General features: G+C 36.8%; 1 protein-coding gene and 1 long non-coding RNA gene across 19 annotated transcripts in view; one reads left to right on the top strand and one right to left on the bottom strand.

The window, feature by feature from the left end:
- Positions 1–20565, top strand: part of LOC108003806 (uncharacterized) — a 44182-nt gene extending 23617 nt beyond the window's left edge. The window contains exons 2-3 of the long non-coding RNA XR_009830289.1: positions 18367–18483; positions 20360–20565. This is a non-coding gene — a long non-coding RNA (uncharacterized LOC108003806). The remainder of the gene's footprint in view (positions 1–18366; positions 18484–20359) is intronic.
- The window catches only part of LOC108000905 (uncharacterized), a 212793-nt gene that overhangs the window by 119500 nt on the left and 72629 nt on the right, over positions 1–20664 (bottom strand). For 2 of the 18 annotated variants that reach the window (XM_062076556.1, XM_062076561.1), the window contains exon 1: positions 5777–6733. The exons of the other annotated variants lie outside the window; for them this stretch is intronic. The gene's annotated coding sequence lies outside the window, so the exon portion shown is untranslated. Of the gene's footprint in view, positions 1–5776; positions 6734–20664 lie in introns of those variants that run through there. 18 annotated transcript variants of the gene reach the window in all.

Raw genomic sequence — 20664 nt, 5'->3', positions numbered from 1 at the left:
TTTTTTTCTTTTTAATCCTCCTCGATCTCTCGAATTATTAAAAATACGTTTATTGCTTTCGCTTTATCCCCCCGCCCCCCCCCCTTCGCGCATTATTTATTCGTCATAAATTTTAATCTCCCCCTCCCCCTCTCCTCCCGTTTGAACCTGAACGAGACTCGATTCTCTTTCATTATAGGACGATGGAACGTATCTACGAATCTCGTTGGGGGGAAAGGAGTTGTTATCATTGCACGAGTAATGGAACATTAGGTATCGTTCGTCGAATCTTTGCGTTTTCGATTTTTTGGTTCGAAGAAAAAAAGAAGGAAAAGAAAATTTATCGATAAGAGAAGCATTTTCTCGATTCGTTCGATTTTTGGTTCGAAAAAAAAAAAGAAAATTTCAATATCGATAAAGAGAGGGGGGAGAAGAAGAGTTTTCTCAAATTCGTTCGGTTTTTTTAATTCGAAAAAAAAAAAGAAAATTTATCGATAAGAGAAGCATTTTCTCGATTCGTTCGATTTTTTTTAATTCGAAAAAAAAAGAAAATTTAAATATCGATAAAAGAAGCATTTTCTCGATTCGTTCGATTTTTTGCTTCGAAGAAAAAAAAAAGAAAATTTAAATATCGATAAAGAGAGGGGGGAAAAGAAGAGTTTTCTCGATTCATTCGATTTTTTGGATCGAAAGAGAAAAGAAAATTTCAATATCGATAAGAGAAGCATTTTCTCGATTCGTTCGATTTTTTGGTTCGAAAAAAAAAGAAAATTTCAATATCGATAAAAGAAGCATTTTCTCGATTCGTTCGATTTTTTGGTTCGAAGAAAAAAAAAGAAAATTTAAATATCGATAAAGAGAGGGGGGAGAAGAAAAATTTTCTCGAATTCGTTCGATTTTTTGGTTCGAAGGAGAAAAGAAAATTTCAATATCGATAAGAGAAGCATTTTCTCGATTCGTTCGATTTTTTGATTCGAAGAAAGAAAAGAAAAGAAAATTTCAATATCAATGAAAAGAGGAAAAAAGGAGAAGCGTTTTCTCGAATTCGATTTTTTTAATTCAAAAGAAAAAAGAAAATTTCAATATCCATAAAAGGAGGGAAAAAGGAAAGAGGAGAAACAAAGATAAAAACGTGGCACGCGTTCCTTTATTCCGATCGAAAATGGGAATCGATCGTGAAATGTGAAATGTGACGAGGCGAGGTTCGAGTCGATTTCTCGAGGGGGAAAAAAAAAGAGAGATAATGAAAACTATGTGTGTATTTGCGTTTATCTCAAAAACTTTCTGCATTAAATTCCATCCAGTTTTCTTTTTTTTCTATCGTTAAATTCGTTTCGAATCCTCGAACAACAAGAATCTTTGAATGGAACGAAAAGTATGGCAAAGCATGGACATTTCACGTGATTAATGGCTTGTGATCGACGCGAAAAAATATTATCCCGTTCTTAATCAGCTTTTTCTGAAAAAAGAAGAAAATGAAATTATCGATAACGAAAGAAGTCGATTGTTCTCGATTCTCGTGAACAAGAAATTTTCACTTGGGATTTAACCTGCAAGTTTAATTTTTGCGAATTGTTTCAAATCGTTCCGATTGCACGATCAATTATTGACGTTGTATTTGCGAATGTGTATAATAAATGATTAAATCGAACGCGTATATTTGGATCCCATTATACTATTTTCTCTTTTTTTACTACATATATATTATATTTACATTGTAATATTCGCTTTATCTCGTAATCTAAATTCAACTGCTATCTAAATATCGGGAGATAAAACCGTTCCATTTAAAAAAGAGTAACACAGCACTTTTTTCTATCCAAATAATCGACTTTCGTGCACCATTTAATTAAAAAAAAAAACTCGTTTGAAATATTTATAAATCTTAAAATTTAACAAATAATCGATTTCCACTTTCCATTTAATTAAAAAGAAAGATCATATATCTGCAATAATTTCGAAAAAAAACTGTTCGTGAAATATTTATAAATCTTAAAAATTTTTAACACCCTAAATAATCGATTTCCATTTAGATTAAAAATTTAATTAAAAAGGAAAAAAATCAATATCCGTGTAATTATTTTTAAATTATACACTTCTTCGTGTAAAAGCACGTACGTGCGAATCCATTATTCTCGAGGGAAAAGATCGATTTTATCAAGAAAATAACAAAACAAGGGATACGACTGACTATTTACGATGATCTCGGTTAACTCTTCGTCCATCCCTGTTTACCCTCCGTTTCTTATCTTTCCACCGACTAATTCGCGCACAAAGCCAGTCTCAGCGCGGCTACGACACGCGTCACTGCTGGCTGACTAAATGCACGGGACACTGATAATGGAAATCCGATGGGATGCCCGTTTACGCCCATCAAAAGTCTCCAAACAAATCGTACGTTATTTCCTCCCGGATATAACTAACAATCGCTCCTTGCGAAAAAATTCGCTTGATCCAAGTAGAGAACAATATTATTATCGCTGAAATATCGTAATTGTACGAGAGGAAAAATTGTGACAAATAAATGAAATAAAAATGCGTTACCATTCTGCGTTAATATTCTCAAGAAAAAAAAACTTGCTTAATAATATTTCACAATTTAATTGAATCGTTGAACGAATAAACAATTATAAAAACACCCCGTAAATTTATTTACACTTCCTTTGCGCTTATTTTTAATTACACTTATTACAATCTCGTTAAAAATTTCAATTTTCTAACCTTATTTCGAATCTCTTCACGGAGCCGAAGGAGACGTTTTGGCGCGAGAAAAGGGGAAATTTTAAGGAGTTTGTATCGATGAAAAAATCCCTCCCCTCGATGTAGAAGCCGGTGAGGGGGGCCGATGGATTAAACTCGAGTTAAAGTTTTAATTAATATTGGCTTTTTCGTAAGAGTTGTGTGTAAGTTGCGATCTCGAGGGATACTTTCGGAGGAATTTCGCGGAGGAGGGGGAGGGGGAAAAGATTGTGCCCTCGAACTGTGTTTAACGGCCGAATTAAATAACGAGGATGGAAAATTTCGAGTGGTCGGTTGAAGAGGGGTCGTTAAAGGTAATGCGCTTTGTTAAAAGATCGGGTTGCGGGTTTGTTGAAAAGTGTTCCTCGAATAATTCTTCGATGACTGTAAAAAGGAGTAAAATAAACCGTTTGTTAGATACTACTACATCTAGAATTTTAAATTTTACGTTTTCCAAATTAATACAACAAGTTGACGTTGCGCAAATAATGTGGTGAGAAGAATTAATTTAGAGAATGCAAAAAAGGAGAGAGAAAGGAGGGTGGACACAGGGAGAGAGAGGGAGAGAGGGAGAGTCATCGACGGGATTCCAAAGATGTTAGCTTTAATCAATTTCCAGCTGGGCCAACTGCATAAGAGGAGAAGAGGAAAAGAGGGGGAGAAGGGCTTCCTTTCACATTGGATCCGTCGAAACGAAAATTATTCTATCGTCTGAAATTTAAAACCGGAAAAAGAGAGTCCGTGTAAAAATTGCACCGGAACCTTCCTTTCCCTTTAACGTGGAATCGAATTAAACGATATTATATCGTACGATTTGACGATCGAGGATTTTCGAGCGGGTGAAAAAAATTGAAAATACATTTCGAGAATATCTTTCAATTAAGAAGAGATGGAAGAATATTTTTTTTTTTAAAGGAGAATCCGTTTCGAAACTCATCTTTATCCTCAGCTTCGAATCGATCGAAAAATACTCACTGTTCTTCTGCATCGTCGAAAATATGGAAGGGTTAATAATATTTACTTCGAGCGTGCGTAAATTCCAGATATGCTAAACAATTTTTCATCTTCCATACGATTTAAGAGACTATTTTAACGGAATTCAAAAAAATTGCAATTTTATTATCAAGTTTCGCGTTCGAAATTTCCTTCGAGATTCTTTCTTTCTTTCTTTCTTTCTTTCTTTCCTTCCAAAATTCTTGCTTCCAAAAATAAAGAAAAAAAAAAAAGTACCAACGATCCACATTCTTTTCTCGATAAGAGAAAAAAAAATTCCACGCGTAACTTGGAAGACGATGGAGTTAATAGTACACGAAGCGCGCAAGAGTTGAACATTCTCGATAACGAGTTGCACGTGCCTGTTACGAGAGCTCGAAGGGGAGGGGTTTCCATCGATTCGACGAGTTTCCTCTCGCTTGGGGGACACCACAGGTCGTTTCCGACCTGTCTTCGCGGGTCTTGACCCCTGCCGTTCCCCTTCTTCCGTGAAGATCAAAGGGAATCAAGATTACTTTCCTCCTCTCGATCCTCCCATCGATTTTGACATTCGATTCTTTTTAATCGAATTTTGAGAATCACTTGATGATGTTCGTATATTTATAAATCCATCTATCTGGTATTTTTTTATATTCTCTTATTTCGACACCGAGTCTCGGGTTTAATTTCGTAATCGTAGATGAATAATAATATAATGTTGAAATAACGTGAAATTATAGCATAATTTCTACTTTATACATTTTGTCTACTCGTAATGTATACACGTAACAAAACTCGAAACTGAAATGGAATATAGTTGTAATAATTTTGACGGTTTAATACGTCAATGTCGATTGAGACTGAATCATATATATATCATATAATCCCTAGGTACATCTTTCGAGCTTGGTATTCTATTTAAACCGAGTTATCAGACGCGACATAGATAAAACGTCGAGGATAAAATTCACCATAAATTCTACGATCTTATTTTTTTCTGCTATCTCAATCCATTCCGCATTTTTTATATCTTCGAAAGATACGAGAACGGGATATACGTTTATACAGAAATACATTCGAGAAATACGCGACGATACATGTATAATAGACCTTTAATGTAAAAATTACAAAAAAAAAAAATAACACGAAAGAAAGCTTCCATCTCGATTCGAAAATTACGATCCACTACGATACACTTTCCACGGCCAACGTCATTTTCGTCTAAGAGAGAGAGAAAAAAAAGGAAAGAAAATTCAGGCTTACCCCTTCGACAATAAATTAAATTAAAAAAGAAAAAGAAAGAAAGAAAGAAAAACAAAAGCGACCTCTTCTCCTTTCAAGCCAAAGCATCCTCTTTAGCATCTCTAATTATCCTCCGAGAGTTTTTCCCTCCGACGAGGAGGAACGTCGAGTCGCGTCGATAAAAATTGAATCGGGTTTGGGACACGAGACGAGGCGTTAAAAAAGTCAAGGTCAGCTTCTCTTCTCGTTCTAATTACCTCGTCCGACGACGACGGTTTCCACGACGAAACCGAGCGAGTGGAGGGGGAATAATAATCGTTGTTTTCAAACATTATCGCGACCTTCTAGCACGACCGTTCTTATTTGTTTACCTTTTTTTGGAAGATTAAAAAGGATGATTATTTTCGATGTGGCACGCTTGCACACAACATACGAGGCGATCCACATTGCGCACGATGGACGTTATACGACCCTCCATCTGCGGTTTCGCGTGGAAAACAAGAAAACAAAAAATATTGCAACCACCGACGATGAAGAGAGCAAAGCGTGTTCGTTTCGTTCATTGTTGGGAGGGAGGGAAGCTTTGACTAATGGAATTGAGGGAGAGGGGATGCTGAGAGTGAAGCTCGAAATAATTTCGAAACTATTCGCTTTTTGGACTGAAGTGTGTATGCATATATATATATATATATATTTCAATTTGTTCTTTTCTAGATGAAACGTAAAAGTAAATTTTATTCAGAGTCGACTTCCTCTTAGACGTGTTAAGAATCATTGATTTGATCGTGATATTGAATGCAAGGAAATCTCTGAGGTTAAATTTTGTGTAATCAAGCAACGATACCCTGTTTCTCCAAAGACGCAGAGACAATTGCCACCTCCTCTTACGATACGCGACCCTTCGCCGTCTTTACCCGAGGAATCCCTTCCCGGCACGAACTTTCACAAAATCGTCAACCCCCTCCTTCTATTTACCTTCGACTCCATGATCCCGCCCGAAAAAACACTTTACTTCCCGTAACCTCCTATCTCCCTCCCCTATCTCAACACGTAACAACCATCCTCCTTCCAAATTGTTGCACACGAGATATCGGGTAGGCGTACTCTCGAAGCTAAAGAACTAGAGAAACTTCCGTTCCGTTACGTAAATCCGCCGGTTCCGGCTTCAAAGGGGTAGGCGAGTCTTTGTCCCAGCCTTGAATATCCATCCCTTCATGAAAATCCATTTTCGCACAACACTCGAGATCTCGCGCACTTCTCTTTCTCTCTCTCTCTCTCTCTCTCTTTCTCTCCCTCTATATTCTTTCTGGAAAAAGAGGTGCTCGTGGGACGAGACGCACTTTTTCACGCGCCGGCACGTGAAACGTAATATTATCGAACGGGAGAAACGTATCGCGAGAAACGTTTCTGGAGGCCGCTGCTTTAATTATGTCAAAGGAAAAAAACAATCGATCCGATTTGGTGGACGACGCAGTTTTGGACGAGCGACAAACTTTGCTGTTGAAACAACGTAACGAGGTGGAGAGACAACGCGGTTGATCGGACGACGACTCGCGGGAGGCACTGTGCGGTGGTAACTCGCGAGGAACACTGAGACACGGCTGTGATCCGATAGACTGGATAGAGGAGAGAGAGAGAGAAAGAGAAATAGAGAGATAGAAAGAGAGAGAGAGGATACCGGGAGAAGCCGGGTGGTAGCAGGCTGTTGGCCGATTCGTAACGCGGCGACGGCACAACTGGCATGCGCCTTTTCCACCCTCCTTTCTCGCCCCTGTCTCGCCCCTTGTGCCGCCGCCGCCACCCCCCTCCCTCTCTGTGCACACGCTCGCCTCGACCAACCTGGCCCGGCGCATCGTCTCCCCTCTCCCTTCCCCCTTCTTGGCCGCCCTTCAATTCTCGACGCCGCGCGTTGTTCCCGTCACGGGAGAAGGGGGGGAGAGGAGATGGTGCCGCGTAATAATAATAATATTCGAACGAATGGGACAAGTTTAATGTTATTCAATTGATTTTTAATTTGAATTAGAGAGATGATCTCTTAAGGAGCTATTGAAAAGTTATTAGGGAATTGTTAAGTTATTAAGGATCTTGCACGAGAATTCTTGTGGCGAGAGAAAAAGCGACGCTGCGTAATAATAATAATAATATTCGAATGTGATGACTTTAACGTTGTTCGAGTCGATTGATCTTTAATTTGAATCAGAAAGGGAGGAAAGATGATCACTCGAGGAGTTATTAAGTTATTAAGGAATGTCGACTGCAGCCTCGATTCTTTACCGCGTACGAGAGTTCTTGTGACGAGAGAGGCGGCGCTGCGTAATAATAATATTCGGACAACTTTAACGTTATAGCAACTTGTTATAACAACTTTAACGTTAATTTAAATTAGAAAGAGGCAAAGGGGTAAATGATGATCTCTTAAGGGATTAATTAAATATTTCATGCGAATTTGTTGTTTATATGTATAATTAAAATTAAAAGTTATTAAGAAACGATCTTTTATCGATTGCAGCTTCGATTCAGTGAGAGAGAGTTTATTCGTATTAAAGCGTTGTTGGGCCTTATTTTTTTCAATTTTCACATGAATTCTGTTCAATTCCTCGTCGCATATTATTCTTACAAGAGTAATATTCGTGTTGTTGATATTTGAATATCATCAAATAAATTGCTTGGTGAGATGACGATCTCTTTTTATCCCTTGGGGAGGGAACCAGATATTTCGTGTAAATTTTATTATACGTATGATTAAGACTAGGAATCATTAAGTTGATGATAGTTCATGGATCAAAGAGTGAAGCAAGCTTGCAATGCTCGATGTAATAAAAATTGTAATATTTTTGCAGAGAAAAAAAAATTGTCAAGCACATACGCACATACATCGTTGACACAAGAAAAATTCACGTATTCCAATAAACTGTGTAAACGTTATCAAAACTCGCATCGTTATTAAATATTTACATGAAACTGTTTACATTTAAATCTTTATACATTTAGATCTTTATTCGAAATTGAATTGATTTTTGAAAAAAAATCGATCAAACTAAATTCAATTCGTGTATATACACCCTTTCCATCGATCTTATCGTGGATCGAAACTTTTCTAATCGAAATTTATCATTCGGGCTGGAAAATCCCTCCCTCTCCCGATAATAAAACTGTAACAACGCGGAAACCAATCGAAAAAGTCTCGTCGAGGTCTCGCCACCGAGGGGTGGCTTAAAAATTAAGACCGAGGAAACAGAAAACTGGTCTGAAAGTTTACAACTTCCGCCTATTTCTATTTTTATTCCACGTCCGCCATAAATTCTATATTTTTCCGTGAGAACAGAGTGGCGAATCGATTAAACGTCTCCTCTCTTCCTTTCTCCTTTAATCTTTTTTAACAAACGCGAGCCCCGTATCGGTATCGAAGCCCCGCTTCACAGTGTCATTTCCTGAACCTCTCTTTTCCTTATATCCAACGTCCGAAACGTTTATATATTCCTTTTCCATTTTATTTTCGAGCATACCTTTTTTTACTCTCGGATCGCCATTTTTTTTCTTTTCTTTTTTCCCCAGGATCAAAAGTCTTCGTAATTTTTCCTCTGTTCACGCTAATTTTTCATCTCTCAAACACTTTGCTTCGTTTTTCTATTTCACTTGTTAAAAAAGAAAGAAAGATGAAGAAGAATAAATCGAATTTACTCGACTCGACTTCTTCCTTTTTTTTTTTTGTGTTACACGGACAATAACACGACCTTGAAATCTCTCAATTTGTTTCTCTCTCGTCGAAGCAACAAATTATTCCAACAACCGAGATAACCCGATCATCGAAGCTTCGTTCAATTCATGGAGAAGTGGAAGAGCCTCGAATTGGTTCGGCCTCGTGTAATAGGGATTCGCGATTAACATGGCGTCAACGATCGTCCCTGTTGAACGAATGCCAGCGCGGCTGCTCTCCTCTTTATTATCGTTAAAGAAGACCTTCCAAGGATCGTTCGATCGACCAGTACACGCGGCTCGTGCATGGTTAAACCAAGGCAGCCATGAATGAACAGCTGATCGTAGCTCGCACGCGCGTTTATCGTGCGAATTCGATTCTTAAAAATGCTGCAGGTTAGTTGATTAAGAAGTGGAATCGAAACTCGTCGAGTTTGGCTTTTTTGAAGATAAGATGTTCGATTAATCGAGTTGGAAGTGGAACGCGTTATCGATTATGACATGTGCATGAGTGTAAGTGTCTGGGTAAAAGTAAGCGATATTTTATAAATATGCTAGATGTTGATTCTTGAAGGTAGTGGTTAAATGTTGGAATTGGAATGCATGTATTTTAATATATGAGTATGTAAATAGTTGATCTTGATGTGTTATAGATTAAGTGGATTAGGAATTAATCGAACGTAGTATTTTTTTAAATATCTAAATTCGAAATATTGAAGGTAGTGTATCGAAATTATTCGAAAATCTAAAATAAATCGTCGAATTATGTAATAAAAAAAAGAGTATGTTTTCTAAAATATATTTTTTCTGGAAAAAAAATATTCCAAAATAATGCAAAAATCAATAAATTACCCAATTTATTCAAAAGCATAATTTTCCTAAAATATATTAGAATTTAAAATATCCCAAAATATCTTAAAATAAAAAGTTCAATATAGTAATATTTAAAATACTCAAAAAAAAAAAAATATTCCAAAATAATGCAATAAATTATCCAATTTATCCAAAAGCATAATTTTTCTAAAATATATTACAAGAATTTAAAATATCCCAAAATATCTTGAAATAAAAAATTGAAATTCAATATGAAATTAATATTCAAAATATTCCAAAATAATGCAAAAATCAATAAATTACCCAATTTATCCAAAAGCATAATTTTCCTAAAATATATTACAAGAATTTAAAATATCTCAAAATAGTTTAAAATAAAAAATTGAAATTCAATATGAAACTAATATTCAAAATAATCAAAAAAAAAAAATATTCAAAATAATGCAATAAATTACCCAATTTATTCAAAAGTATAATTTTCCTAAACTATATTGCAAGAATTTGAAATAGCTTAAAATAAAAAAATACACCCAAAATACTAAGATTTATTTTTACACATGTTCTATAAAAAGAAAATATTCCAAAATAATGCAAAAATCAATAAATTACCCAATTTACTCAAAATATATAATTTTAAATATTAAAATTATAAGAAATAATATAATAAAATATATTAGAATTTAAAATATCTCAAAATAGTTTAAAATAAAAAATTGAAATTCAATATGAAACTAATATTCAAAATAATCAAAAAAAAAAAATATTCAAAATATTCCAAAATAATGCAATAAATTACCCAATTTATTCAAAAGTATAATTTTCCTAAACTATATTGCAAGAATTTGAAATAGCTTAAAAGAAAAAATTAAAATACACCCAAAACTCTAAGATTTATTTTTACACAAAGTAGTGCAAAGTTACTAAATTTCAACTACACGAGATAGCCGGTAATGTCCGGTTAAATGTCGCAAAATTGAAATTGGAACGCGTTGCTGGGTAAATGCAGCGTTTTATGTGTACATAAGTATGTAAATTTGATCTTAAACAGTGGCGCCCGGTTAAATGTTGCACAATTGGAATTGAATCGAACGCCTAATACTTTACGTATACATAACTACGTAAAGTTGATCCATTCAGTCAGATTTAGAATCAATTGTTTCCCCCAAAAACCGTACTCAAGACAGTGACAAATGGACTCGAAATAATAAATAACTTGCTTTTAAATTTCACGAAGAGATACGATCGCATCTAACAGTTCAACATTAGCAATATTTCTAAAAACAAAGACACATCTTTCCACGTGTTTGCATTTGTTTTGCATTCGTTTCAACAAAATAAATATCGCCCCCCCCCCAAATTCCTAGGGATACCTAAATTCGAAATTTACAGTTTCTATATTTACCATTCGTCGCACGAGCGAATCCTTATATATCGAGTGGGGGATCTGGGCAAACAGGCGCTGGGTGATACGTAAACTCGAGAGCCGGTCGATAGGTCCTCGCGCATTAACCCACTAAATCCGTCCTCCTTTTTCCCCTTTTCCCCCCGTTTCTTTTAATGATAAATCAAAACCCTCCTTCCTACGCGATAAATAAGTATCTTTGAAATTGTCGAGACTGAAAATAAATCTTAAAAAAATTATACATACATTCCGTCTGAGGCGAAAACTGTTTTGATGCAAAGAAAGAGGGGGAAAAAGGACCGATTCCTCGGAAAGAAAAATTTATAGATTCGAAGAGGGTGCAAAACTAAGAAGCTCTCGCGTGTTGGTCAGCTTCCAACCGACAGATCCTGGCCTACTAAACACTCGCGCAATTTATAAAACCCAGACGACGAGCTCGCAAAGCTCCAGCTCCCCTTCGACCCTCCTTCCTTTTCGTTCGAACGACCTCGATATCCATCCTCGTATCCCAATTTTCTCGTCGTGGAAGGAGGGGGAGAGAAAGAGAAAGAATTTTATCGAGATCCTCTTTTTACATTTGCGAATTCAGTTAATGAGTTGTTAAGTTAAGAAAAAAATTAAAGGGTGATAAAAGATGATAAAAGAAGATCGAGGGGATGGTTTTCGAATTAATCTCGTGGAAAGAACCGCGTCGAATATTTAAAAGAAAACTAAGGAGAACGGATCTCTTTTTGAATATCTCTCTTTTATGAATTGAGATGAACGTGAGATTTTTAACAAGTAAATATACATTTAGTCGAAGAATATAAAAGATGAGGTTAGAATCAGCGAGAAGCTGTTGAACTTGACATTCTTTTAATTGAATTCTCTTCCTTCAACGAATCTGGATCGTGATCAAAAATAATTTGCAAAATTGAAAAATTAACAACTACAATCTCTCTGTATAAATAGCGACTGGAGTCTATATCATCAAGAGTTATTATTATCGTTACAATTACGTTATTGTATCCAGTTATTCGAGTTCCAAAGTTCCATTAAACGTGTTTACGAGTTATAAACATTCCTTATAAATTTTTTTTCAACAAACACCGTCGAGAGTTGCGACAACAAACCCTCCGCCGATCTTTCTCTTTGCACATCTTTGGATCAAAATCGTTGTACATTCGCGAGTGATTTCGAAGAAGAAAAGGAAAACGGCATCGATCGATCGTTGGCCGACTTCTTCTACGAAAGGTGGGGGAAATTCTCAATTACTCGTTCGTCTCTTTTCGCCGCGAGTACAATTGTTTCCCTGTCCTCGGCAGTGAGCGGACAAAGACATTTTCTTCACGTTTTTATAGGCGTCGATTTCACGCTTGCCAATATTGCACAAACGTAAAACGCACGATTGATTGCGTTGCAAAAAATATTTCTATTTCCAATTCTCCTGCTAGGAGAGGAAGAAAAAGAAGAGGGGGAGGAGGAGATAAAAATAAAAAATTTATCCACTTCCCTGATAATGATAATTCATCCTTCCCCAAGATTGATAACCGAGCGAAACTTTTCAACGTTTTACGTTCAATCTAAATTTTATAATTGCGCGTAAACCGAGAGACTTTTGAACGCGAGGCGGCATCTTTTTACATCCGTTGTTCGAGGAGAGCATCAATTTGAGAAAGTTTCATAACAGAATATTTAACAATCCTTGCGATGGTGGGCGTTTATAAGGGGGATAAGTTGCTTAAGATGGATCAAGGAGGAGAACGTAGTAACTCGAATCCGCGTGGAAAATTACCCCTTGTTTCCCGAGTTGACGCGAACGGAACAACACTTTTTCTGAAAAACACCTTAAACGATGTTAAATTCATCGATTAAGAATCGTTTCTGTTTCCTCTTGCGAGAAGCATCATCGTTGAAAAATTTCCAAATATAATAATTTCCGCTTCCAATTTCGATTTAAAAATTTTTCAGGGATACGGAACGTTGGAAGAAAAATTTAAGAAAGGAAAGTAAAGAAAACTCGAAAAAGTTTGGAACCGGGCGTATATCATCTTGGAAATCTCGTTGGCAAACACGCGGATTAATTAAATGATTTGTCGCTAATTATTATCCAATCTTAGGGTTTCGGACCCGCAACACTGGCGGATAATTCCCAGATGAACCATCGACATTGATCCCGTTGTCGTCCTCGTTACACCATCCTCAACGAAATCCCATCACCATCATCCTCACCACCTCCTGCAATTCCCTCTCAGTTAACCTCCGTAATTCCGTTGGATTGCTATTCTGTTCTGTTAGGGAATACAAATAACGAAAAAATCGTGAAATGAAATAATAAATTATACGCATAAAGAAGGAAGAGATGAAAATTTGATCGATCGAAATAATATATTTTATATAATTTGATTTTGTAATAATAATAACGTATACATTCGTATTCGATAATCAATTAATTATATTTTACTTCTTTGTTATCGTCTGTAAAAATTACGTCCAACGTATAAAATACAAAAATATTGTCTGATTATATCGTTAATAATCGTTAAAGATACGGGTAAGCGATGTATCGTGGCAACGAGCCATTAGAAAGATCTACGAGCCACCGTTAGATGCACGTGATTTCCCGCGTACCATGTGTTTCACGAACAAGCTTGTTACGGAATTAACCAAGTTTCTTTTCCTCGTCCGACTATTACTTTTGGTTAAGAGTCTCGACAGAAGCATTAAATGAAAAAAAAAAAAAATTAAGAAAATAGAAATAAAAGAGAAAATAAATTGGGTGGAAGAATAGATGTATGATTTATAAATTAAAAGAAATTGCATAAAGGTGGGAAAAAGCTGCGGGAACTTATGAAAAGAAAAATATATAACGCAGCGAGCAAAATGAATTAAAAAAAAAGGGGATAGTACTTCATAAAGAGATAACATATCCGATAAAGTTTAATAGGGATACAGTTTAATAAAAAGACAAGAAAAAACGAAACTTAACCTCATCGAACCTTTACTAATTCAATTTAACCCAAGAATAACCAAGAATTGCGTCTATAGAAGGTATAAATATACAATATTTCACAATTTACGTGAAAATATTCCAAACGTTCTCATTTGTACTTACTCACGCGCGACAAAATACCTTTACATTTCAAACAGAAAACGAGGCAAAAAGACCAGAATATCCCGGTCATTCAGCCAGTTGGAATCCTAACCTGAATATCGGGAAACTGGATACGGGCAACAAGGGAAAGTAGAACGGAGCGCACAAAAGGCTTCGGTGAATTTTTTGCGCAAGACGATTCAGTAGCGAGAAAATTTTAGAGGATTGCCGCAGGGCGACAGATTGCCTCCTCGATGGAGACAGAGAAGAATAGAACCGTCTATGGATCCATTCGTGCGCACGTGCCCATGCACGTGATGCATTATGGGAAAGGCGAGCGCGCATGCGCGGTAGCTTGGCTGAAATTACCGGCTGAGCCAGCTGCTTATGAATAAGCTAGTTAATTCATCGACCAAGATGGAATCGCTAAACACCGCGTCGATGTGAATTTTTTAGTATATCAGGCACATCGAAAAGACGTTGCAAATAACTAAAGTTTTACGTTGAATAATCTATATTCGTTTCAACGAGACGAGGAACGAATTAGGAAATATATATATATATATATATATAAATGAAACATTTTGTGATCGATATTAGCTACTGTTATGTACTGTTAAATATAGAGGAGCCTCGCGTGCGAGATTAGACGAGCTAATAGATCACTTTAATATTTTTCTACTACGTATCTGAAATGTCGATCGCTATATACGTATCATTACACGCATCATCTAATATAATATATACTTACTTATATGTATACTTATGAATTGAATTATATTCTATTTCTGCTTATAAAATAATAGAATTTATACAATAAAGAAAAGAGTCTGCTGTCTTAACCGCGATTCCATTGCTCTTCATTTGCGAACTCACTCTGTCCCCTGTGACGTGATCCATGGTGGATGTTGATGTATGTTGGTAGAAAAGTAAGGAAAAAGGTTAGCAAAAAAAAAGTAATTCTCCAACAGCAAGAAAAGGAAAGGTTATGACGTCACGGAAGACGAGTAATTGACGTAACGAGGATCCCCCTTGCAACCCTCCTATACCTATAAAATCCTCACCCCCTGTGACTCGATCCCTCTTCTCACTTAAGATAACAAGAGAAACTTTAACTTAAGTATACCGAAACTCGATTCTAGACACATCTCATAGATATCGAAATTACAGTGGCGCTCGCTTCGATTCATTCAACGTTTATTATCCCCATACTCTTGAGAATAAAATTTCAAATTTCTATCCAAACTAATCGAAATTTGACGTCTCGCTTATCGCTTCTCATCCTCTTCCTCGACAAATATATCCAATATATCCACGCAAAAAATTATCGAAGGAAGAACAATGCTCAAGATTTCTCCAAACTTTCCTCTCGCGATTATAAATCTCCTGTTAATTAAGAAACCGATCGAAATTTCTCGGCCAACCAATAAAGAGGTATTAAACGAAGAACGTAGGGAAACAATCGTAATAAATTCGACTGGGATAAACGATCGCGTAGTTGGCGATTAACCAACCCATTTTTCACGGGGAACTCTTGTTAACAATTACCCGGCTCGGATCGAACCTCTCTCTCTCCCCCACGGTTCGTAGTTTACTTTCATCGACCGCAGGCCAACGAACTTCCGCCGACTAGGAGGGCGGCCGATTCATCCTGGAATTATCGTTCGTACGTTCGGAAAGCTCGCCGTTGTAATTGGCTTCGATACTCGGAGGTTGGATCAACCGCAACGGCAAATACTCGGATTCGGGACGTTCCTTGCCTTGTTTCCTCCTAACATCACGATATCGATGAAAGTGAACCGAGTAAAATAATTTGAATATATAAAACGGTTTTTGATTTTTAAAATATATATATAATATATATATATAGTATACATCTTTTTTTTAATAGGATGTAGATTACATTTTGTTGTAATTTCTTTACAATATTCGCTCGAATAAATTCCTAAGCTCTTTTTTAAATTAATTAGTTTCTAATTAGTTCTCGAGCTTAAATTTTTCGAATTTGAATTTTTTTTTAAAATTACAAGGAGGGCAATTTTTGGAAAAATTCGAGCTTATTTCCTCAAATTTAATTTTTAAACACGTAGATTGTTAATAAATCGAATGAGAAACATTACACGAAGCTCGTCCGATCGAAAGTTTTATTAAGCCGCGTTGCAAACTTTCCGAACCATCTTGTAACAAGGTTTGTATCTTTATCGTTAACAAAAATAGTTGGTGGAAAATTTTCTTAAATGGATAAATTTCTCTTTTCACGGGGAAAACATCGTTTTGTCCCTGTTTCTATCCTGTAAATAACGGATTCAGCCGTGAATTACGCTTTCGTATTCTTACCCCCTTCTCTTTCCCGTTTTAAATAACTCTCGAGGAAATACTTGCATTACTACAGGAGAGAGATTCTTCTTGTTTCCAGCTTGGTTGGATTAAAACTGGATCCAAAATTACTCCGAGATTTGTTATCGATCGAGCGAATTTTAAATAATATAAATTTTTAATATCAAAGCGGACGAATCACTGATCGATCAATTTTTAGGAGAAATAAAAGGAGAAAGAGAGAGAAATAATTAATAGAAACCCGTTTTTATTCGTTAGAGGCGTATTCGAAAAAAAAAAAAAAAAAGAAAATGGTAATTATGATCAGCTGAGCTCTCGTTTCGAGCCGCTTTTGTGAAAATTGGAAAACGGAGAGACAAAGCGGGCAGAGATTCCGGCGTAATATGGCGGCCGATTGAAAACTTGCCGGATGTTTTCAACGTTTGCTCGTCGACTGTGCGCCTCTGATGTCTTTTTTCCCCTGCTTTTTTCCCTTTTTGCAACGCACGAACGAAATCGTTCGTTCACCGATCATCCTCGAAAGAATAATCGATGGAACGATATTGTTTGGCGTTGGAAAGGTTGAGAATCAATGTCTCGCCCATTCAATCGGCAATCGAATAAAAGAGATATCGAGATATCTTCGCGAAAAATCTTTTTTTTTTGGTTTTAGTTTTGGTTCAAAAAATTTCGAACGAGATAAAAATACAACACGCGGGGAAATCTAAGGATTTTGGCTACAATGGACGACGATTGCTGCTGCCACGTCTAATTTCAATACTCTTCCTTTCTCAGATGCCGTCATATCCGTAACTTATTGTTCACGATCACAAAATCCCACTATTCGCGGTGAAATATCGTATTATTATCGGATTGAATTGCTTTATCCCCGTGTACGAGTGAAGAAGAAGAAAAATCTAAAATAGACACGCGAAAGCAACGACGAGTTAACCGAATTAAATTCGTAAAATAAATAATTCGCATGAAATAATAATAATCGTTCGATCGAAATATTCCGAATTTCAATTATTCGATTACTCGTTCCAACTACACGCTTCTCGTCCTCCAAAACATTCGTCAAAATAACAATCGATACGAGATTCGAGATATCCTCTCGATCTCTCTCTAACGGACGTGCGTAGCGAAAAAGTCGCAATCAAAATCGCATCCGACTCGTCGAGGCTGAGTTCCATCCACTGCCACGAGCGGCGCTGCCCTCGCTGCTCGCAAGATATCCGTCGAAAAAAGCGGAGCGCAAAACGGACGGGTGAATAGGCGAACCGGATCGATCACCGCCGACAAGGACGATGACAATCTTTCAAAGACGGATTTCGAAATCCACCAATAACGAAATAACGCTCGACTGAACTGCGATAGAAAAAGAGAAAAAGAGAGAGATTCTGAAAGCCTTAATCCAGTTGCACCTACTACGCTCCTTCAATTTCCTGAAAATCGATCGTATTACACTCGCGAGTACGATATGATCCCAAGTTTATCGTTCATCGTTCATCGTCGCGATGTCATCCGATCCCGTGAACCTTTCTTCGTCCATTCCTCGAACATCGTCGGCACTCGTCTGCTTTCCGCTATTCCTTTGCCTCGAGAGAGCGCTTTGTAGTCGATTGCGCCCCGTAGTTTCGCCCAGTCTTTTCTTAGAGCGTCGAATTTCACCAGATGTCGTAAGCAGCTATGTTCCAAATAGAAATATCGCTCTCTTGAATAGTTTCGTTGTTGATTGAAAATAATGTTAGAAATTGGACGAATCGATTTTTTTTTTATTATTTCAAATGAATCAACATGATTCGGTCTCAAATGATATTATTTAACACGAAAATTTCAAAAAGTCAATTTCTCTCAATTATTTATCTCATATTTTCAAATCGAATTTATTATCGCGAATTTTTTCTCGAGTCATCCACGAGTTTTTAGCGAAGAAAACATGGAAAATGGGTCGACGTCGTATTACGCGTCGTTAAATCGAACGAAGGAATATTTTTGACACGGCTTTTCTTTTCTTTTTTGTTTATTTATCTTCGATTTAAAAAAAATAAAGGAAGAAAGAAAATATGAAATCTACGATACGGTTTTCACAATTATTTATTGTAAATTTCAGGCCAGCTTAAGAATCGACAGGAAGACGCGAGCGGAGAGGCTCGAGTTATTCCTTTCTGGATCGTGTGCCGTCACTCCAACGAAACTGACAAGCAATTCTACCTTATTGGATCACATGGTAAAATTATTACATTCATACAGGCAAAACCTAGGATAGATAGATATATTTATATACCTGGGACTAAATTTAAAATTTTATTATCGAAAGATATTTCCAAATATCGAATGTAATTACTTGATATCGAGCTGAAAGATTAAAATTAATAATCCATGAAGATATTCAATACGTATTTCGAGTGAGGAAAAATCTAATTTACAATTTTCGAAGAGATTCGTATGAATAAAAGGCATGAATAGAATCTGAATCTGAGTTGAAATTAGAATAAATAAATGGATTGATGGAAAATGTTATTTTCTCAGATTTATATAATTTAATTGAAAATATATTTGAAAATTACAAAGTAATGAAAACGTAAGGATGGATGAAGACGAGAAAGGGGTTGCATGTTAAATTTAACGAACTTCTAAATTTTCTAACCGAAATAGGGAAAGAAAGTTTCGAAACATTATCAATTAAAAAAAAAGACATTAATATCAAATAGATAAAATCAATTTTAAATTGAATATGCGATCGAATTTCGATCAATAAGAATATCGATCAATAAGAAATCAAGCGAAAAATTATTACTTGAAAAAAAAGAAGCCTTTCATAATCATTCGTAATAAAACAAATTATATTCAAACATCCTTCTCTTCTTCTCCTCTAAAAAAGATATCAAATGCGATCCATCGATCTATCCACCCCCTCTATCCCTTCCCTCTCTCAAAAAAATCTCTCTTCCCCCCCCCCCTCGATTAAAACGCGAAAGGTTTACAAAGATCGAGCACGAAAACAGGGGGGTCCGCTTTGCATTTACAAAGAGGGGGGTAAGGAGGGGAAGGGGCGAGGCATCCCTTTAATCCGAGCCTCGATGATAATTTCGTCGCGAATATATATTTCTTTCTTTTCTTCTTTCCCTCGATCGAAGCCCCCCTCAACCGCCCCCCCTCCTTTGGTTGCAACGCGCATCTCGTTTGAGGAAAGAAGGAAAGAAAAGAGGGGGAGGAAGGAAGGAAGGAAGAAGGGTAGAATGGATAACGAGGGCGTTAATCGCGCGTGGAAGGACAGTCGGAGGGAGGGGGAGGGGGGAGGCGAGTTCTTGGGGCGTTTGCAGCTTTGTCGTCGAGGATGTTTGAGGAATCGAGGCGGAAATTGACCAGTTTTCGTCCGTGTCTCCTCCCTCCCCCTTGTTTTTTTCTCTCCCTCGTTTGTTAAATGGAGGAAATAATGATAATAGGCACGGGTCTAACGGATAGAGAACAGCGATGGGATACAAATGTGTGTGTATAAGTAAATGAGCGTGGAAAAAATAAGGAGAAATTCTTATTTCTTTTACCGACAACACAGCGTTTCGTTTGTCATATAATAATTCGTAGATTGAAATAGAGACGTAGTTAAAAAAAATTAAATACGATGCAATGATATAATAATATTAATCGATCTTGGATCAAACACGCTGCTTCAATAATTTCAAAATTTCCCTCGCGAAGTTTGAGCGGGAGAATGACAGAGAGAAGGGGGAGGGAGAAGAAAGGTGGAAAGGATCGTAAACCCAGATCCGAAAAAACGACCGTTAAATAAACGCGAGTTCGCTCGTAAAACCGCGTAACATCCTCCATCTTTTTGCAAACGCGCGCGCAATTATCAGGCGATTACAAGAGTCGTAAAAGGGAGGGGAGGGGGAAGAGGTTTTTCAAATTTTCCGCGGCGAGTCCCTGTTACAATACCCGCGCCAGCCAAGCATTACTGGTGGCGTATGCAGAAAAGTAGCATGAAGAGAAGACAACGAGAAGTGCAGTTGAATGGCGAGCATCGCGTATCCGATGCTTTTTTTTTTTTTTTTTACGATGGAATAAAATGCAGGCGGCGCGCATCCGACCGATGTTTTTTTCAGAGAAATACGACGAGGAGGGAAGAAGGGAAAGGATTGCCCTCCTCGCGGCAAAGAAGAATCTTGGGATAGAGTCGAACGTGGTGGTATCGGTTATATTACTACCGCTTTTAACGAACCTTGTACAATGGGGCACGAAAGAAGAGCAATTTCGTGTATCCGTACGGATCTGGATAGAAGAAAATACGAGGCGCATAGATTTCTTCACGGTAAATATAATAATAAAATTTCGAGGATTTATTATCGTAAAATCAAATATTACGAGAATCAAAATACAAGCAATTGTTCAGAGTTATTTTTCTAGTTAT

The sequence above is a fragment of the Apis cerana genome, linkage group LG6 (assembly GCF_029169275.1).
Source record: "Apis cerana isolate GH-2021 linkage group LG6, AcerK_1.0, whole genome shotgun sequence".
Lineage (NCBI taxonomy): Eukaryota > Metazoa > Arthropoda > Insecta > Hymenoptera > Apidae > Apis > Apis cerana.
This window is presented reverse-complemented; position numbering and strand designations above follow the sequence as displayed.